At 44.5% G+C, this 22,186-nt stretch overlaps 1 protein-coding gene and 1 pseudogene across 14 annotated transcripts in view; both read right to left on the bottom strand.

Moving 5' to 3' along the window:
- The window catches only part of ptprub (protein tyrosine phosphatase receptor type Ub), a 1,307,170-nt gene that overhangs the window by 697,433 nt on the left and 587,551 nt on the right, over positions 1-22,186 (bottom strand). The window lies entirely within an intron of this gene.
- On the bottom strand, positions 13,470-13,708 carry LOC139280395 (U2 spliceosomal RNA; annotated as a pseudogene).

Here is a 22,186-nt window from a genome sequence, read left to right on the forward strand (position 1 = left end):
TTGCAGCACGACAGCTGCAGGAAAAATGAAGAGCAGTGCCAGCCCTTATACATGGCCTTCTTCGACTTACAAAGGCCTTTGACACTGTCAACCGTGAGGATCTATGGAGAGTTCTCCTCCATTTCGGATGCCCCCAAAAGTTTGTCAACATCCTTCACCTGCTCCATGACGACATGCAGGCCGTGATCCTGACCAAAGGATCCATTATAGACCCAATCCACATCCTGACCGGGGTCAAGCAGGGCTGCGTCATCGCTCCAACCCTCTTCTCAATCTTTCTCGCTGCCATGCTCCACCTCACAGTCAACAAGCTCCCCACTGGAGTGGAACTAAACTACAGAACCAATGAGAAGCTGTTTAACCGACACCGCCTCCAGGCTAGGTCCAAAATCACTCCAACCTCTGTCGTTGAGCTATAGTACTGCGCACATTCTGAGGCTGAACTCCAGGATGTAGTCGATGTTATTTACTGAGGCATATGAAAGCATAGGTCTTACGCTAAACATCTGTAAGACAAAGGTCCTCCACCAGCCTGTCCTTGCCGCACAGCAGTGCCCCCCAGTCATTAAGATCCACGGCGCGGCACTCGACAACGTGGACCATTTCCCATACCTCGGGAGCCTCGTCAACAAAAGCAGACATTGATGCGGAGATTCAACACTGCCTCCAGTGCAGTCTTTGGCCGCCTGAGGAAAAGAGTGTTCGAAGACCAGGCCCTCAAATCTACCACCAAGCTCATGGTCTACAGGCTGTAGTAATATCCGCCCTTCTGTATGGCTCAGAAACATGGGCGATGTGCAGAGGACACCTCAAGTCGCTGCAGATGTATCACCAACGAGGTCTCCACAAGATCCTGCAAATCCCCTTGGAGGACAGGCGCACCAACATCAGTGTCCTTGTCCAGGCTAACATCCCCAGCATTGAAGCGCTGACCACACTCGATCAGCTTTGCTGGGCAGGCAAGGTAGTTTGCATGCCAGACACGAGACTCCCAAAGAAAGTGTTCTATGCGGAGCTCCTTCATGGCAAACGAGCCAAAGTTGGGCAGCGGAAACGTTACAAGGACAGCCTCAAAGCCTCTATGATAAAGTGCAACATCACCACTGACACCTGGGAGTCCCTGGCCAAAGACTGCCCTAAGTGGAGAAAGTGCATCTGGGAGGGCATTGAGCACTTCGAGTCTCAACTCCGAGAGCATGCAGCGGTCAAGCGCAGGCAGCGGAAGGAGCGTGCGGCAAATCAGTCCCACCCATCCCTTCTCTCAACGACTGCCTGTCCCACCTGACCGAGTTTGTGGCTCTCGTATTGGACTGTTCAGCCACCCAAGAACTCACTTCAGGAGTGGAAGCAAGTCGTCCTCGATTCCGAGGGACTGCCTATGATGATGATAATGTTGATGTAGTAATCTCCTTCAGCCCCACAACCCTCCCCCCACCCCCTCCAAGATATCTGCGCTCCTCTAATTCTGCCCTCGAGCAGCCCTAATTATAATCGCTCAGCCATTGGTGGCCGTGCCTTCTGCTGCCTAGCCCCTAAACTCTCCACCTCTCTTTCCTCCTTTAAGACGCTCCTTAAAATCTACCTCTTTGACTAAGTGTTTGGTCTTCTGCATTACTTTCTCCTTATGTAGCTCGGTGTCAAAGTTTTGTCTTGTAATACTCCTGTGAAGTGCTTTGGGATGTTTTACTACATATACATATAAGTTGTTGTTTGAAGTTTGTGTCTGTGTGTGTCTGTGTGTGTGTGTATGTGTCAGCCTGAGTCAGTACACATGCGTCTCAGTCTGCCTGTGCGTGTCTGTATGTCGACACTGGTTGAGGACAGGATTGGGTTCGGCTCTGATACATTCCCAATGATTGAGCTTGTCCGTGATTCCCCCCCAAGGTTAAATCAGCTGCCAGCATTTACTATGAACCATGACCATTTAGTTGAGGAATTAAAGGGTACCAAGGCCTTTGCAATCATGCCACAGCTTCGAGAGAACAGTGAAAGGAAGGAAAATAGATATAATGGGCTGGACTTTCCATTGGTAGCGCCGTATGGGTGATATTTCCAGCGTTAGTGGTGGTCTCACTTTTCAGAACTGCCGGAATATCACCCATTTTAAAAACTGCTAGTTTCACCTTTTTAATTTGGGCGATAATGGTAGCGTGTGAAATGAGCGATAGTGATATATTCAGTCGTGCAAGGACAGCGTCCATAGCAACGGCCGTTTTGCGCATGCGCATTTTTTTCCCCAGGCAATTAACTTTTCCCGTGATTTGGGAGGTCAGGGGTCATCTGCGCACGCTCAAAAGGGCAGGAGAGAGAGAGTGCATTTTGTCTTTTGAGCCTGGCATTGAAGGTTGTGTAACTCAAGGCTGAGAGAATACAGATCTGATACTTATTTTTCAAAAAAAATGGAAATGGATTATGAAGAATCTGGAGTTAGTGATGTTGGCGAGGTGGCAGATGTGGGTGAGGAGAGTGATTTGCCGGAGGGTGGAGGGAGAAGGAGGGCGAAACGCTTCTCCAATAAGGCGAATGCAGCCTTGGTCCACGAGATTGAGAGTGGACTGGGGCAAATTAACCCGGGGTGGGCATGGAAAACACCCCTCCCCTGCGTATACCAAAGAATCTGGCCGGAGATCGCCGAAGTTGTTTCCTCGGCGGCCCACAATGCTAGAGAGCCAAGCCAGTGCCACAAGCGCTGGAACGACCTGGTTGGGTCTGCAAGAGTAAGTACTAAATTATTAAATTTATAATTGTAATGATGCACTGACTCATTAATTAAAATGTAAATCTGCCAGATTGCAATTAAGCTGGGTAATCTTGGTGTCACACATTAGTTCCTAACCATGATCTTATTACATTTCTTCTCTGCACCATGCATCAACTGCATACAAACCGTATTCGCATATAACATTAACGATGAATGGCATGAGTGATAACTAATTGTAGATTATATCTGTGTGTTCCGTAATAGTATCTAGGCAATTAGCTTATGCCATGCTCTTGTCACCTTTGCAGAAGAAGATATGTAAGAATCGCGCTTTGCGCAGGTGGATAGAAGGGAAGCCTGCTGATTTGCAGACACCATGGTCACCCTATAGAAGGCAATCAACATCAGCCAGGTGTCCATGGCCTTGGCGTGCGATTCCAGAAGGATGATGATTCACCCCCAGGACTCTAACCGGGCAAGTACCGTGAACCGACTGGAGCCTTTTAGTATCCCGAGTCCCGCAACCCTGAGACTGCTGCATGGGGCCAACCGGCCAGTCCCATGCTGGTGCTGTGGAGGATACAGAGACTATACTTGCAAAGGCTGTAACACTAAAGGCCATCTCCAGCGAATGTATAAAAGAAATTTCACTCACTGAGTCGCTGAAGAGTTGGCCGATCACCCGAGTCCAGGAGGCAGCTCAACCCCAGAAAGAGGCATACCTGCTCTACCGAGAGTTCTCCATTGAAAATGGAAGTCGAAATCAACGGTGTTCCGGTCTCGATGGAGGTCAACACAGGGGCGAGCCAATCGCTGATGAATCAGGCGGCCTTCGAGAAACTCTGGGACAATCCTATCGAACAACCTAAAATGATCCCGATCCAAGTGAAGCTACTCACCTACACACAGACAACATCCCAGTCGTTTGCAGCATGGATGCCCAGGTGTGCTACGGCGGCACGATGCACAAGCTACCTTTGTGGATCGTTGCTGGTGATGGTCCAACGCTGCTAGGAAGAAGATGGATGAAACAAATCCAAATCTGTTGGAGCTGAGAAAGCCTCCCGGCCCTGGCGATCGAGGTCCTATGCGGCCCAAATTTGGATCCATCACAGCATCTAAAGATCCTATCGTCCAACTCGACTGCGCAGTGACGACACAGACCGCACAACCCAACGGCGAGATGATCCAACTCAAACGACCACACTTCACCTTCCAGGCTCCAGTGGCAGGACTCGGATGGAAGAAGATCGACGCAGAAGGTAAATTCCAGGCTTCAGTGGCAGAACCTGGGGAGAAAAGGATCACCGCAGCCTACCTCGTGTAGAGAGAAAAGATGGCACCCACAACACGAGGTGAAGCGCCTGAAATCAAGATGGACGCGACCAGACCACGAGGGGCAGCGTTGAGGGAGCAACACGTGATGCCGAGCAGCAAACCGGATTGGGATAAAGATTGCAAGGCCCTCTTAAAGGAGACCGGCAACCCAGAACAATTAAAGGGACAGTTCCACTCTTGTACAGCGATACCAGTGATACTAATGTAAGAGATGTAATTAACAAATGCAAGTATCCAAATGTACCTTTGAACAGCGATGCCGGTAGGATATGTGGAAAAGATGTAATTGATAAATACAAGTATCTAAATTAATATTGTACAGCGATGCCGGTAGTATACAGGGAAAAGATATAATTGACAAATGTGAATTTGTAAAAACAACTAACAATGTCGAGTTGGGTGATTGCGGTTGGAGCCAATGCATCATGAATGTAAATGATGGAATAATGTGTGATGCCGGGTTCTACTTGTACGCCGACAAAACTAAGGGCAACCTCCCATGGGAAGCACCCTGGTCTAGCGGGCTACCCGATCATGTAGCCTGCGCCTCCGGGACCAATGTGATGCCCCAGGGAGTCTGGACACACAGTGGGAGCATACCCACTGCAAGGCCAGCGATCAGCGGATGGCACAGGCACCACTACTGACACCCTACCCCAGATCAGCCCTACCTCTCTGGCCACCAGGGCCAGCACCGGGAGCAAGAGGCCAGCATCCTCCAGCCCTCCCGACGGGACCTGGGATGACCAGGCTCCCACTACCGCTGAAGGGCAGCAGGGACACCCTGCATCCCTCAAAGGGAGGCCACACATTCCTGTGGCTCTGCCCACCACTCAGCTAGGGGAGCGATCCGAGCCTACCCAGCTGGCAGGGGGCGCAGTGCCGCCATCAGACAACCTGCACACAGTCCGGTTACTCTGGAACTAGCGTCCTTACCCACCTGCACCTACACCCCAGGGGCAAGACTGTAATACCATGTTTGTATATTACCTGTCGTATGTACTTGTTCCAATTCTACAAACCCAGTGATGTAACCAATCTTATTTTTTTTAAATTCACTGTACATGTATGCAAATGCAGATGTTGAGCCACACACATGGTCTATGTATGGGGGGGGGGGGGGGAGGCGGAAATGGATGGATGTAGCCATGGACACACATGGATCACACCCAGAACCCACTCAAACCCCACTGCAACCTCCAACCATCCACTGCTGACCATTTCCCAATGTCGTGGCAATAAGGGCTTGGGGGTCTACAGGGAGATAGCCATTCCCAAGCACAGACAAAGTGCAAGGGCTTTGGGCACTCAAGTCGAGGGCCAGAGCACACAGTGCAAAGGCCAGTGGCACAAGACTTAGGGGGGAGTGATGTGTATGTATATATTCTGTACACTCAATGTACAGTTATATAAGACCTGTGAATGTATCTTCACACTATATACGCCATGCCTGTGCCACCAGAGGGTGCAACCGGTAGAGACCTCGGGATCACCTGCACACTGCAGGTAACCAAGTATAAAAGGGAGCTCCCCTTACTGTACCCTCGTTCAGGAGCTGCAATAAATGGACTCAGGTCACAGCAGTTCAAGTGCAATACCTGACCTTGTGGAGTCATTGCTAGAGTGTCTACAGACACAAGAGTACCTTCTCACCAACCTGGAGGAGCAGGCCTCAGCCTTTGTTGGGACGCTTAATCATTCGGTCACCCGTGATGGCGCAGATCCCGTTGTTGCGCAACGTGAGTAATGTATAAACCATTGGTAATTTAAAGTAATTTAATGCCATTTGAGTATAATATATGAATGATGTAATGTTATGAAATTAATGCTGGGATCACGAAATCTTATTGTAATGCCATGCTGTCTCTGTACTCTTCTGTTAATTATATGTAACGGCTACCAGTGAGTGATATTTATTGCAGTAGCGTTGCTCCTCATGCATATGTCTGCGCAGCGTAAGCATTCTCATATCACCCTGGCCTCCCCTTCTCGTCTACGAACCTCAATTATATTTTCTCCAAGCGCATCGCAGGAATGTGAAGGCCCCTTAGTATCTGCTGCCACGTCCTCATTAACTGATGAAGTAGCGGGGCCAAATAGCTTGCAGTGGGGCACTCTGAGTGGTCCAGCACCTACGCCGATCCCGCGGAGGTTGGTTCGGCGAGATAGGCATCCGCAACGACAGGCGAGTGGACAACCTGGTCATGGTCTCACTGTCGAGGACGAGCGTCGACATTGGTCGAGGGCGAGCGTTGACATTGGTCGAGAGCTCCTCCAGGCGATAGGTGAGTTGACTGGCAACATTGCCGCACTCCTGCGCGTATTTCAGAGGACATGGTGCAGATGGTTGCGGCAATGTGGAGAACAACCGATTCCGTCAATGCCTTGCGGCAGACGATGGTCTCAGGATACGGCACTGCATCCCAAGGTGCCGTACCACCTATGCTGACAGAGGCGAGTCAGAAGGAAGCAGTTGCTTCCGACTCGGAAGATGTTTCTTCGGACATGTCTTCTCCAACTTCCCAAAATTTGACTCTGCCACCGTCACACATACCCACCCCCCCAAGCAGCAGCGCTCAAGGTGCCCTGCTGCAAGACAGCTTGGTGTTAATGCAGGCATGGGTTCATCGCCACGCTGATTGTCCTCCCCGAGGTTCTCGTCTTCCTCGTCCTCTTCCGCCTTCCCTCTCTCCTGAGTTGTCCCCTCCTGATAGCTAAGTTTTGCAACATGCAGCACACCACAATAAACTCAGCGACCTGCTCAGGGTGGTACTGTAGGTTGCCTCCCGAGTGGTCCAAGCATCTGGGGTGTCCAATTGTCTTTTTGACGATAGTGCATGTGCCTCTATGGCTTTCGTTGTAGCGCTTCTCGGCTTCTGTCTGAGTCTTTCGCAGGGGGAGGTCATGAGCCAGCTGGCAAGGCCATATCCCTTATCCTGCAGCATCCAACCGTGACCTTGTGGCTGACTCTTAAACAGATCAGAGACAGTGTTCTCACGCAAGATGTGCGCATCATGAATGCTATCTGGAAAATTTGCATTTACTGCCATGATTATTTGCTTGTGGTCGACAATGAGCTGCACATTCAGGGAGTGAAATCCCTTTCGGTTACGCTAAACCTCTGCATCCTTTAAAGGTGCTTGCAGGGCGATGTGCGTACAGTCTATTGCACCATGTACCTTGGGGAAGTTTGCTATTCTCGAGAACTCCAAAGTCCTCTCACCCTGTGCCTCCTTGGTCATAGGGAAGTTTATAAAATCTATCCTACATGCGTAAAGGGCTTCAGTCACCTGTCGAATGCAAGAATGTGTGGCGTGCTGAGAGAGGCAGAAAATCTCGCCAGCTGAGGCCTGAAAGGAGCCCGATGCATAGAAGGAAAGTGCCGCAGTAACCTTAACCTCAATGGGCAGTGCGGTCCTGATGGTGCTGGTTGCCTGCAGATTTCCCTTCATTAGCTGGCATATCTCATTGATGACCTCCTTTCAGAAGCGCAGCCTTCTAATGCATTATTATCGGACAAGTCCAGGTATGATCGCTTATGCCTGTAAATGCGTTGCGTGTATGGTCTCCTCCTCCTCAGCAGTCTGCTACCTCTTTGATTGGGCATATAATGTTCTTCAATGAACCTTCTCCCATCTCTGTTCTGCAGCATGTGAGTAGTCATCAATACTGGCTGAGAAATTACAGGCTCCATTATTACAAATGCCCTAATTGGTCTTCAAGTCTTAAACTGTCCTCAACAACACAATATAAACTCAAAATTGACCACAATGTGATTAGATGATTGTCAAGATTCTAAAACGCCCTTAAAATCACACAAATTACTTCAATGCTCCCATCAACTTGAAGCAGCCTTTTATTAAACTTCCTCCGATTTACAAAATGTCGTCCATACCGCCGGGTTAAGGTCAGGTGAGTGCAACTTTTCTTGAGCGTCTTTTTGGGCGAGCGATCATTTGAGCGGTATATGGGCGAAATGCCGAAAGTCGTGCTCGACGATAATCTGGGCAGTAGTTTCCATTATATACAAGTCTTCTGGGCCTTGCACAAGTGACATCAGAATTTGTTTTAAAAACGGGCGGGCAGTTCAGCTCATTCCCGGCAGTAATTGTATGCCGAATGTTCCGCCGGCGATAAATGGGCGGCAGTTTCCATTTATAATCAAATATGAGCGGTCAACAGAATCTCGGTGGTTATTTCGGCGGATATATGCCAAAGTCTAGCCCAATATTTTTAAATGTATGAAGCATTTGAAGCATTGATGTCCCTCAAATTTCACCAGTTGCTCCCCGTTCCCTCCATGCCAAGATGGTAACCATTATAATCATGGTAATGTGCTGAACTCTAATAATGGCAGGAGCCATCACACAGACTCAAAGATTAATAAGCTTGGAGTTAATATCTCACCAATAAACAGTGAGTTGCTGGTGTTGTCACTTATATCACGGGACATCATAACTCACTCTTGTCTGTAGTGCTCATGAATTCTGAATCTTTCACACTCATGGAAGAACTCGCACAACTCATCACCACCACAACTAGATGTTATATATGTTTCTCCACCAAAAGTGATAAAAGTATTTGAGTGAGAAAACGGCAGACCATCTGTAACAAGTACAGGAGGTAACTAGAGGCCAAACCACCACACACCAACTATTGGAGCTCTTTGCTGAATAATTCGGATTCATTCAACCAAAACAATCGGCTGTACAGTTTAATCCCAGATTTCCTGCATATTTCAGCCCCACTGAATTCCTGTCATTTTAAACAAAAAAATCTGCATATTGAAGCAGACACTCAGTCAAGGAGGCACACAATGTTTTTTTTGTCATCAAACATGAAATGCTTTCCTGGCCAATTGAGTTGACAGATTAAATGCTAATGTTTTAAGGGATTTATTGTAGAGGAGTCATAGAGAGAAGACAGAAAGAACCCATGAGTTTACATTGTTCAAAAAAACAAATTCATCAGTTACAAATTGATGTTGATTATCAGGAATTTAATTATGACGGAATGTTGAGGAAGTTTGGATTATTTTCTTTTTTAAAGATCTAGATGTGTTCAAGATATTGGCCCACATTTTGCGGTCAATGGCGAACGAACACCATTCATTATGCTTGCAGTTGCTCAGACTTTTTGCGCAGCAATTTGTGGTGCTTAAAGATCCATTTTGGCGCAGCACTCTCTACAGGGGATCTGGGACATGTGTGAACAGGTAAAGCAACAGCAACAGCAGTAAAACAATGGCAGATTGAGGGGTGATTTGATCGAGGTGTCAGAACAGATTGAACAGACTGGGGCTCCTTTCTCGAGAAACAAAAGGCATCAAGGGGTATGGGAGAAAAACAGGAATATGGTGTTGAGATAGAGGATCAGCCATGATCATATTGAATGGTGGTGCAGACTCGAAGGGCCGAATGGCCTACTACTACTCCTATTTTCTATGTTTCTAAAAGACTGAGGGGTGACCTGATAGACCTTTAAGATTAAGGGCCCAAGTTTTCCTAATAAAATATAATGGCGCTCACTTACCTGGATGCCCATTTTTATTTGGCCCCTCAGCGCTGAAAATAAAAAACCCTAAGTTTTCTTCCACCATGCGCACCTTCTGGCACCGGTGCTACCCGAGCTGATCAAGTCGGGCGGCGCTTCCAGTGTGCGCCGGAACCGCGCAGCGCATGTGCTCCAAAAAAAAGGGCTGGGGGCCAGCAGTGGCTGAAGTCGATAGCCTGGAGAATCAGGAGAAGGCTGCATTGGATGGTTAAAGAAGCCGATTCCGATTTGTCAACTACTTTTTCAATCCTGGTAATTGTGAAAGGTTTCCCTGCACTTTGTAGAAGATCGCAGGAAAAAGGTAAAGATTTTGTCTTTCATTGCAAGCTGATATTTATCATCGCAAGAGCAGCGTTAATGGTAAATTTGGTTAAGTTTACATTTATTTCTATTTTTATACTTGCCTATAGTTATTGTTTTCTTTTTAAATTCCCTAAAAGTTTATTTATAAGAGACAGGAGTCCCTTCTGCCGGGGATAGGAGCAGGCCATTGTGGATTCTCTAAGTGCAGGTAAGGGTTTTTCCTACGGTGCTTCTAGGGTCTGTGCGGCGGTTTAAAAAATTTTGTTGGTGGAGAAAGTTTGCCTTATGCACAGAAATGGCACGCAATCTTCTTTTACAGGTACACTAGCGCCAGAATGTATGGTGCCAAACATTCTGGTGCTGGTAGTAGACACCGACGCCCCAACACTGGGAAATCTTTGAACTGGGCTTCGACGCCAAAAAACTCACTGGGCGCTGAAAAAATGGCGCCCAGTGCTGGGCAAACTTGGGCCCTATGAAAGGGTTTGATAGGGTAGAAATAGAAAAGATATTTCCACCTGTGGGGGAGACCAGAAACAGGGAAGATAAATATAAAATAGTCACCAATAAATTCAGGAGAAACTTCTTTACCCAGAGAGCAGTTAGAATGTGGAACTCGCTACCACAAGGAGTAGTTGAGGCAACTATCAGATGCATTTAAGAAGAAGCCAGATAAGCACATGAGGGAAAAAAGAAGAGAGGAATATGCTGATGGGGTTAAATGAAACAGGATGGGAGGAGCCTTGTGCGGAACACCGGCACAGACCTGTTGGGCCAAATGGCCTGTTTCTGTGCTGTAAATACTGTGTAATGTAATTCTCTCCAAAATGATTCAATAGGATAGTTACAGAGAAACAATTTCCTCTGGAAGGGGAAAGAAGAATAAGGGGATATAATCTTAAAAGTAGAACTAGGTTTAGGAGGAAAATTAGAAAGCATTTTTTCACACAAAAGGTAGTAGAAATCTGGAATTCTCTCTCCTAAAAGGCTGTGAACAATTGGAGCTTTTAAGACCGCGATTGATAGATTTTTGTTAAGTAAGGATATCAAAGGATATGAAGTTAAGGCGGGAAAATGGAGTTGAGGTACTGATCAGCCATGATCTAACTGAATGGCCTCCTCCTGTTCCTAAGTTCCCACCCCAGCAAAAAGACAGGAAGAGGGAAACCAATGAAATCAAATAGAATCAGCTTGGAAAACAAAAGCTAATTGTGTATGAAATAGCTGAAGAAATAAAGTTTCCCTTCAGGGCCCTTGTCAAAATAGGATAGAAGCAAGGAAGAAGTTAAATTCAAGTAACATGAAGTTACAAAACCTTTAAATAACTGTCGTGGAACAGTAGTAACTGTTTGTAGCTGCATCAAAGTTGCTGTGTATTTGTCTGTCAGTAAATGAGGTCCCTGACAGGCAGATATGGGTGCGAAAACTCTTAGTAAATGCTCAGCCTGCAAACTCTTTGTTATTTTGTACCATAACTGCAACTGCAAACTCCGATAAGCATCACAAAGAAATTTAACAAAGAATAAGAACTGTGGGATCGAAATGCAGCCCAATCCCAATAAGCACATAACTGGAAATGATACACTGAGGGTAAGATTGCTACCTAGAAACTGCAAACGCAAACCAGCAATTTGAAAATCATTCATTCACCCACTAAATCTGAACAAAACCCAAAAGAAAATACTGAATAAAATTGCAGCATCTGTACAACCATTTTCAGAGTTCACCTATTGCTGCCTCTGGATAATGTTTGGCAGCTGACTTTATTTAATGTACTGATCTTTAAAAAAGTCATACAAACAAAGAATGTCCTGAGTTTAATCCCCAGACACTACTCAGTTAGATAATTGCTGGGAAGGAAGGAGTGAGGGTGGTGCTGTTGTAATTAGTTTCATTGGCCTGGGTGAGGGAGGGCTGCCAGTGGGGAGAGGGGGAGTGGAGAAGCCCAAATTTGGGCCCCGAGTCCAATGACCCTGCTGGAAAGTGCGTGCTTGAGGATAGGGAGCTCAGCAGTGATTCTCTGCATGGTTGAAGAGTCTGCTAACACCCATTGTATCACCTCACAAATGGCCATTTGGTGAGCTGATTACATAGGATGGACAGCACAGAAACAGGCCATTCAGCCCAACGAGTCCATGTCGACATTTATGCTCCATTCGAGCCTCCTCCCATCTATTCTCATCTAACCCTATCAGCATAATCCTCTATTCCCTTCTCCCCCATATGCTTGTCTAGCCTCCCCTTAAATGCATCGATACTATTTGCTTCAACCACTCCCTGTGGTAGCGAGTTCTACATTCTCACCACTCTTTGGGTAAAGAAGTTTCTTCTCAATTCCCTATTGGATTTCTTGGCGACTATCTTATATTGATGGCCTCTACTTATGCTCTTCCCCACAAATAGAAATATTCTCTCTGTATCCACTCTATCAAAACCTTTCATAATTTTAAAGACCTCTATTAAGTCACCCCTCAGCCTTCTTTTTCAAGAGAAAAAAGACCCAACTTGTACATCCTTTCCTGATATGTATACCCTCACAGTTCTGATATCATCCTTGTAAATCTTCTCTGCACCCTCTCCAGTGCCTCTATATTTTTTTTTATAATATGGCTACTCTGTGTGGCCTAACCAAGATTCGATACAGGTTTAACATAACTTCCCTACTTTTCAATTCTATCCCTATAGAAATAACCCCTAGTGCTTGGTTTGCTTTTTTATGGCCTTGCTAACCTGTGTCGCTACTTTTAGTGATATGTGTATTTGTACTCTGAGGTCCCTTTGTTCCACTCAGACTCGCACCATCCAAGTAATAAGCGACCTTCCAATTCCTCCTACAAAAATGTAATACCTCACATTTATCTGTGTCGAACATCATTTGACAATTATATGCCTAATTTTGCAAGTTTATTCATGTCCTCCTGTAATTTGTTGCAGTCCTCCTCAGTATTGACTATCCCCCCAATTTAGTGTCATCCGCAAATTTAGAAATCATGTTTTTGATTCCAAAGTCTAAAGCGTTAATATAAATTGTGAACAACATTGGTCTCAGCACTGATCCTTGTGAGACCCCACTTCCCACATTCTGGTACTGTGAATAGCTACCTTTTACCCCGACTTTCTGCTTTCTGTCTTGAAGCCAGCTAGCTGTCCATTCTGTTAATTGTCCCCTGGCTCCGCATTCTCTGACTTTGTTCATCAGTCTATTATGGGGTCCCTTATCGAAGGTCTTTTAAAAATCACCTCAGGCAGCACCCAGGGAACAGGAGTCCACATTTTCAGGGGAGAAGGGGATGGAATGGTGAAGAGAAAATGAAATGAAAACATTACTACTAAGCGACAGGGAACGGACAGCACAAAGCCCACAACAGTCACAGCTCCTGATTTCTTTCTTGTATTTAAAAACGCTCATCAGAAAGCCACAAGAGCACCAGCATAAGATGTGATTTATTTATTTATTTATTTTTATTTATTCGTAGCCAATCTTTCCAATTCTTTGTCAAATCACAAACGCCAGAGGTCACCTTGCACACATCAAGGATCACTCTGCGCCAATGCTCTTAGCCAAAAGGCCGAGAGCCACTGCACCGTTCCTGGAAGTACTGCAATACCAGGTTCGTGCCATGGAGATGGATAGGTCAGGTCCCCCACACACCTCCGTGGAGGTGGATGGGTCAATCCACCCCACCCACCTCCTATTTCCAAAAAGCATAGGAGAACCACCTTCCTGATCCAGGGAGAACCACTTTGGGGTCATGGTTACTCCCCTGTCAGGTCAGTTACGCATGATCTTAGCCAAAAGGCCGAGAATAAGATGTGATATTAAATGATTCTGAAGTAAAATTGAGTGCATCGCCTGTGCCCCTGACCTTCTCCTGCTGGCTTATCATTAACATCCACAATGTTTATATAACGTCATGGCTACAAGAATTATATTCTGCACCATAATAGAACACAAGCACAACAAAGCAAAAAAGAATCGACCCTCTAATAACTATTGTAATCATTTTGAATCAAACTAAGTACAAAAAGGTTGCTTTCAAGGTTTGTTGATATGCAAATCTCAAGGAGTTGTTCCGTCAACATGTGAATTAACAACAGAACTGCTAACAGTTGTTCTCTCAAGAAAGGTAAAACCAGTCAAGAAAACTTTGTTCCTCCCGTACTTTACTAAGTAAAGGCGGCGTAACATTAAGTCGCATAAACCAAAAATTCCCAGGTTCGACCGCCTGTATGCGACGAGTATAAATAGGCCCGGGCTCAAAATCTTCAACAATATCCAGCAACCCCCTGATGAAAGATGCAAATGTGTGGACATTAGATTAGGCTCCGGCATGATGCCCTCCAAAGTGGAATATTTGCCAACACAACAACCTGATTTTTCAATCAAAACATCCAGGCTTCGATGTCTATGGCACGCACATGAACAAGTGCCACTTGGTCAAAGTGCCAGAGAGCTGCCGATACCTGTGGAATCATACCCAAGACGAGTCAGTGCTTTCTGAAGGTGGGAGAAGATCGGGGAGAGGGTGGGGTGGGAAGCTACAGTTCACCTCTCACCTCAGCAGGTGTAGGATTCTTATTTCCTAATAAGATAGGATAAACTCTCTATCATGGTTCTTTAATAGTCTTTAAACCAGTGTGATATATTCACAGCCCACACACAGCTTTCTAACATGGTAGGCAGCTCTCTCGGAAGTCTCCGGAACCTGCTGCTTCTGTTGAATTATTAACTCTGTTGTTGCAGTACACAATACGTCCACATCCACAGTGTGGCGCTACAAACATTACAAGCTTACAGACATTACACTTCTCCCTCCTTAATGAAGAAGTCATTATAACAAACATCATACATAACTTGCATGTTTATACATAACACAGGATATAGACTTATTTTTTTCCATATTTACAAATTTAACTTAACCACCTGTTTTCTGTTTCAAAGAGGATACCTTCGCTCTTGAACAGAACCTTCCAAACATGGTATCGAATCTAAACTCATTCGAGGCTCATCCTGAGGAACGTTTTCCTCCACGGAATTTCCTTGATTTTCATTTGAACTCACTAACTTCAGGCTGTTTGTTTTCCTGACTTGGACTCAGACTTACTTTCTGATTTTCTCTTGGATTTGTTTCCAGTACACTAGATGTAGGATATGCTACTCGTATATCAAAACTATCTTATGAGTCAGAAATAATTGAATCATTCCCACCTTCAACTCCTTCCATGTCTGTAGGTAAAATATCAATATGAACAAATCTAACCTGTCCATTATCAAACATCTTGAACAAATATGTGCGAGGACCACATATCTTCACCACTCTTCCTAATAACCACTTGAACCATTTATGATGATGGTTCCTCACTCTCACCTTCTGGTTTAATTTCACACTTCTCTCTTTTACTCTACCTCTAGCATGATTTTTTTTCTGCCTTAATTGTGTCTCTTCTACGGACTGTGCCAAATTTGGTTTTAACAACGAGAATCTGGTTCGTGGCTGTCGTTTGAGAAACAACTCTGTTGGTGTTCTACCAGTAGTTGTATGAGGAGTATTACGATACGTAATCAGAAAATTAGCCAATTTGTGATCCAATGACAACTGTCATTTCTTTGGATTTGGATCTAACATTTGTTTTATGAGGGCACGTTTTACAATTTGTACAGTGCGCTCTGCTGCACTATTCGAAGCTGGGTGGTATGGTGGAACCTTGGTATGTTTCACCCCATTTTTGCTCGTGAACTGTGCAAATTCTTCTGAACGAAATTGCGGTCCATTATCCAAAACAATTTTTTCAAGGAGGCCAAATGAAGAAAATAAACTTCGCAAAATGTCTAATGTTTTACTTGTTGTTATTTTCCACATGGAAACATCTCAACCCACTTTGAATGGCTATCAATCACAATGAAGAATTGTTGTCCTTCTAGCTCAGAAAAATCAATATGTAGTCTTTACCACACCCTGGGAGGCCATTTTCATGGCTGTAATGGTACTGATGGTGGTTGTTTGCTTACCGATTGACATGTCGTACACTGACTCACGATGTACGCTACATCTTTACCATGACCTGGCCACCATAAGTAACTGCGTGCAAAACTCTTGGTCAAGCACATTTTCAGGTGCTGGTCATGGAGGTCTCCTGATAATTTGGACTTGAATTTATTTGGTATAACCACTCCTGCACCCCACATGATACAATCTTTATCGACTAATAATTCATTCCTATGAATGAAGAATGAATGAAAATCTTTGTCTGTTTCCTGGTTTGGCCATCCATATGCAACATAATCACACACCTTTGACATCACTGGGTCATGTTTGGTTGCTCTACCAATCTCTTCAGCTGTAACTGGCAGCTCATCAATGTATGAAAAATAGAACACTTCTTCCCTATCGGGTGTAACTTGTGATGGGGAAGGAAATCTAGACATAGCATCAGCATTACTTTGATCAGCTGATCATCTGTATTCAATATCATATGTATATGCTGACAAAAATCAAAGCCCATCTCTGCATTTGGGCTGCAACTAATCTTGGAACGTGGGACTTTGGATGTAGGATTGCTGTCAGGGGCTTATGGTCCGTAACGATGGTAAACTTACGACCATACAAGTATGTGTGAAATTTCTTGATCCCAAAAATTAATGGCAAAGCTTCCCTTTTGATTTGCGCATAATTACTCTCTGGCACTGAGAATGCGTGAAGCAAAAGCAATTGGTCTCTCCTCCCCACTAGGTGATACATGAGAGATCACTGCCCCAACTTCATACGGAGAGGCATCACATGCTAGCTTAATCTCCTTAGATAGGTCATAGTGAACTAACATGGTGCTCTCTACCAATTTGCTTTTACACTCCTTGAATGCTGTATCGCATTCTTTTGACCACTTCCAATGTACCTGTTTTTTCAATAGTTCATTCAGTGGATGTAATACTGTAGCCAAATTTGGTAGGAACTTCCCATAATAGTGCAAAAGACCCAAGAATGAACGAAGTTCAGTGACATTCCTGGGAGTGGGTGCATTTCTGATTGCATCCAACTTTCCCATGATTGGATGTAAACCATTTTTGTCTACTCTGTACCCTAAGTACTCCACTGAGTTTTAAATAACTCTCACTTACGAGCAGACACTCGTACTCTGTGCTTCTCTAGCCATTTGAGGACTTCATTCAATATGTTATTATGAATTTGCCTATTTGGTGCTGAAATTAGTATGTCATCTAAATAACATACTCCCCCCTTCAATACCTTGCAAAATCTGGTTCGTCAGCCCTTGGAATATGGTAGGGGCAGAAGAAGCTCCAAATGGTAGCCTATTAAATTGATACAGGCCTAGATGAGTATTTATAGTCAAGCATGACTTGGACTCCTCATTTAGTTCAAGCTGTAAGTCGGCATTCGTAAGATCTAGTTTTGAGAAAATCCGACCACCTGTCAGTGTTGTGAACAAATCTTCTATGTACGGCAATGTATTGGGGAGATTACCCTCTAGAACCTGGTTTATGGTTACTTTATATTCACCACACAATCTTACCTTAACATCGGACTTAGGTACAACAACAATGGGTGTAGCCCAATTACATCGATCTATCTTACAAATAATGTTCTCAGTCTCTAGTCTGGAGAGTTCTTGTTCAATTTTCTCCTCGAGTGCATATGGTACGGAACGTGGCTTGTAGTAAACCGATCTAGCATCCTTCTGTACCCTGACACTCGCCTTGAAGCCTTGGATCGGACTGCCCGTTTCACAGAACACCATTGGATACTTCTTGATATCATCTGTTGATGCAAATCTCGCTTCCACATGGAAAATCTCACTCCAGTTCAGCTTCAGTGATCTCAACCAATTTCTTCCGAGTAAGGCAGGCTTGTCTCCTTTCACTACTATTAGAGGCAAGTTCTGGAATTGATCCTTGTATTTCATCGGTACAGTGATACGACCTACCACAGGAATTTTCTCTCCCGAGTAGCTTTGCAGCTCTATCTTGGATTTCTCCAATGGGAAATCACGCAATTTGTCGAGGTATAGCGACTCCGGTACCATATGCACGGATGCACCCGTGTCAAATTCCATTGGCATCTTGAATCCTGCAACGTCTGTGTGGATTTTGATACTTTTCGAATCGCTGTCCGTTAACCTCGTGCTCCTGATGATGTGTAACTCTAACATCTCCTCGTCCTGTTGTTGTTCTTCCATGCTATGTAGTCTCTGGGGATTTCTACTCATAGCTTTGAAAGCTGGTTTACCCTTCAGTCGGCATGCCTTCACAAGATGCCCAGTCTTTCTGCAGAAGAAACACTCTGCCTTCACATATGGACAACTTTGAGCAATGTGTTGTCCCAGGCACCTATAGCACGACTTCAACGCTCTGTTAGAATTTCCAGTTTGAGACTTTGGGCCCCCACCGTCTTTTACTTTGAACCTGCAGGCGATTCACCTCGGTTGACTGACGACCGTAATTATTATTTAATTCTCGGGAATATTGATCAGCCATGCCCATCGACCTCGCTGTCTGACAAAATCTCAAAAGTCAAGTCATCCGTCGTCAATAACTTTCTTCTGATCGCATCATTTTTCATCCCGCAAACAAAACTGTCCCGCAATGCTCGGTTTTGAAAGTTTCCAAAATTACTGTGAATAGATAGCTTTTTTAATGCTACAATGTAATCGCTGATACTTTCATCAGTCTTTTGATTTCGTATACCGAAACAATAGCTTTCAGCAATTTCTAACGGTTTGGGGTTATAGTGCTGCTCCAGCTTCGTTAAAATCTCTAAGCATTGTATCCTTTGGCTCATCAGGTGCAAGCAGATTTATTAGAGTTTCATACAATTCCGGTCCAGCATCCGATAAGAAAATTGCCCTCTTACATTCCAATATCATCTGATTCTGGACTGCATTGTCTGAAACTTCGATTATGTTATTTGCAGTGAAATACATTTCTAATCGAGCCACATACGCTTTAAAACGTTCTCGGTCGTGTCTATATTCATCCAAATGTCCCATTACACCTGCGAGTGCTGCCATTTTAATTTCTAGCTGTTCACACAGTGTGCTATATTTTACCTCGGATTTTGTAGCTTTTTCCAAAGACAGAAGCTTCCAAAGTCTCTGTCGGTTGGCTGAATCCTTCACCAACAAAATTTCAGCTTTAAATCATCCGAAAAATCCCATCTCGCAACCAAATGTGATATATTCACAGAGCACAAGCACACACACAGCTTTCTAATATAGCAGGCAGCACTCTCGGAAGTCTCCAGAACCTGCTGCTTCTGTTTAATTATTAACTCTGTAGTTGCAGTACACAATACCTCCACATCCACATTGTGGAGCTACAAACATTACAAGCTTACAGACATTACAACCATCAACCCTTCATCTATTCTGAGAAGGTATTATAAATGTACAGAAAATCTGTAGATATGTGCATAAAGAGAGTATAAATTGTAAGGATTGGATGAGTATTTGATAAGGAAGAATATAAACGAAATATGGGGAAAGGGCAGGAGAATGAGATCATCTTCTTTCGTATGGTAGTAACAAAGCAAATCAAAAGTCAATATCCAAGTTGGATATCCAGGTCAAAGCTTCCAGTGTAACAAGCAAGGCTATCTTGTAGGTTGCCTGCAAATTTCCTGAGGACAGTGTTCAAAGATGTGCTCCAGGGTCTGATTAGGAGCTCCACAGTTGAATGAATGGGATTAGAATAGACTGTTCTGGTTGAAGACCTTGTACAACCACAGTTAGCTGCACAGCTTCCCTCTGTGCTGTGATTTCTATAATTCTAAAAATGTTGACAGTCGCGGAGGCCATTTAGTAAATCTGAGCAGGTCCTGAATGGGGGACTAAACAACGAGACAAGATGTTTTGGTGAGACTGACTTAAGATGTCTAATATTTTTTAAATTCTGATGAAATTAGTGCTCATCAAGGTGGGTGGTGTCAATTCTTTGGGGTGGCGGGGATATGAATAAGAGGGGAAACAAAACATTTTTCTTATTTTTGGATCCAGTGTGTTGTGTAGTGGTAATGTGACTGGACCAATAATCCAGAGAAGGAGAGTTCAAATCCCACATAGCAGTTTATGAATTTGAATTAATATTTTGTGAAATATGGAAATAGGATAGGAAACGTATCGTACTTACTCGGGCTGACTTATATGTGACTCCAGTCCTACATCAATGTGGTTGTATTAGAAGGCGGTGGCAGGTCAGATACAGATTAAGTTGGCTGCAGTTTACTATCAGCTTAGTTCAGCAGGGAAGGTTGTGGGTTTGAACTCCACAAAAGGACAACCTTTCGGGTTAACTTTTGTTGAAAATCGGGAAAGTCAGGCGATCTCTATGGCCAAAAGTTAAAGTTACCCCTTTAAACTACCCTGTACATGGAGAGGGAATGCTGTATCATCAAAGATGCGGTCCTTTGAAGAAATGTTAAACTGAGGTCCTGTTTAGATGTCATTAAAATATCCGTAATGTAAAGATTAGCTTGGTATTCTGGAAGGACGAGATGAGATGAGCCAACAGTCAGGATCATCTGAACCGATCAAGGGAGGTTTGCTCTTTGTGCTGAGATTAACAAAATCATAAACCTGTTCTTTGTAAATGCATTTATGATTTCATTGTACCGATCACACACTTCCTCTTCTTGTGAGTAAACCTTTGAAGAACGCATCCACCCTTCCCAAGCCATAAAGATATTTTTCTACTTTCTACACGAGTCACTGACAGAGAGTACCAATTTCTGACGGTTTTAAGAACATAAGAAATAGGAGAAGTAGGCCAAACGATCTCTTGAGCTATTCAATAAGATCATGGCTGATCTTCTTCCTCAACTACACTTTCCCACCCTTACCCCATATCCCTTGATTCCCTTGGTGCCCAAAAATCTAGCAATCTCAGCCTTGAATATACTCAACCACTGAGCATCCACAGCTCTCTGGGGTTCTACACAATGGACTTGCATTTCAATAGAATAGGAGTTAAAACTCATTTTGCTTTGAACCATTGTTCTGAGACGGATTATAACCCAGGCTTTAGATGTTGACAGGTCAGGTTTGAAATTCTTGGGCCATTGAGGGTCCATCCAAAGTGTAAGTCGGGTTGTAGGGAGGGGGGGCTAGAATTTGGGGTCCACCAGGTTCTCCGCCTTTTTCTTTTCTCCACGATAAGTAATCCTGGAGGGGAGGGGCGTGGGGGGGAGGGAAAGAGGGGAGGTGGGAAGAACATTCCTGCATTTTCTCTCTGCCCCCTCCCCATGCTGACGTCAGAAGAAAGGATGGAACTGGCAGGATGATGTCGCCCACCCAAAACCCCGCCATAGTTCCACTTCCTTTAGTCCCCACTCGCACAGGGCTGCTTGATGCCAGGACAATATCCTGTTGGAAGTACTGCAATGACCTCCCGCAAGTTAGATGACCTAGGAGCATCAATGGTTGACCTGACAAGGTTGAAGTAAGACCATATTGGCCACCAGAACTCCTGCCCCACCCCAGCTTTGCAGTTGACTAGGCCTTGGGGAACTACAGACCCACCGTGTTCTACCCATTGCGCTGTCCAATCCCCCGACTTCAACTACTTTTCAACCAAATTAAATCATTTACACCACGCTTAATTTTCTAAAACACTCCCTTTGGCTTTTCAAAGGATAAAGCTCACCAGTGTATAATCAATCATGTGGCGAAAGTCCAAACAATATACATTGAATGGAGACACCATTAAAATCAAGCAAGCAAGGTTCGGAATCGATAGAAAATATTCCATGGATTCAGTCTGCCTGGAAGCTGTATTGATGCAACTGTTGCACTACTAGACTACAGTAGAACCTCAGTTAGCAACAAGAATTGCGATAACCTTGGCAAAATCTGAGGAAAGGTATTGGCAATCAAGTGTCCAAATGCAGTTGTAGGCACATACACCTGTAAACTATTATAATCTGAGCCCTGATGGATTACCCGGGGGTGTATTACACTGTTGTGGCCTCGTAAATCTCTCTTACGAGTCATTGATAATCACATAGTGTGCCGTTGTCATCCAAATAAGCATGTCTCATTTCAGAATAGCACAATACGTCAAGGTTGTCAATCAGCACAAACCAATATTTAGATTGTAATAACATGCCAAAGAAGAATAACATAGCCTTGTGGATAGTACAAACTTTTGTGTCAGTTTGGGCACAAATCAGGATAGTGAGGTTTTTTTTAATCAGTTCAGATCTCTCTCTTATTGAACAATGTCATGACAAGCAATCCAATGATGCTATTTAATTTTTTTAAAAACAATATATGTGCTTAGTT

Source organism: Pristiophorus japonicus, chromosome 14 (genome assembly GCF_044704955.1).
Source record: "Pristiophorus japonicus isolate sPriJap1 chromosome 14, sPriJap1.hap1, whole genome shotgun sequence".
Lineage (NCBI taxonomy): Eukaryota > Metazoa > Chordata > Chondrichthyes > Pristiophoridae > Pristiophorus > Pristiophorus japonicus.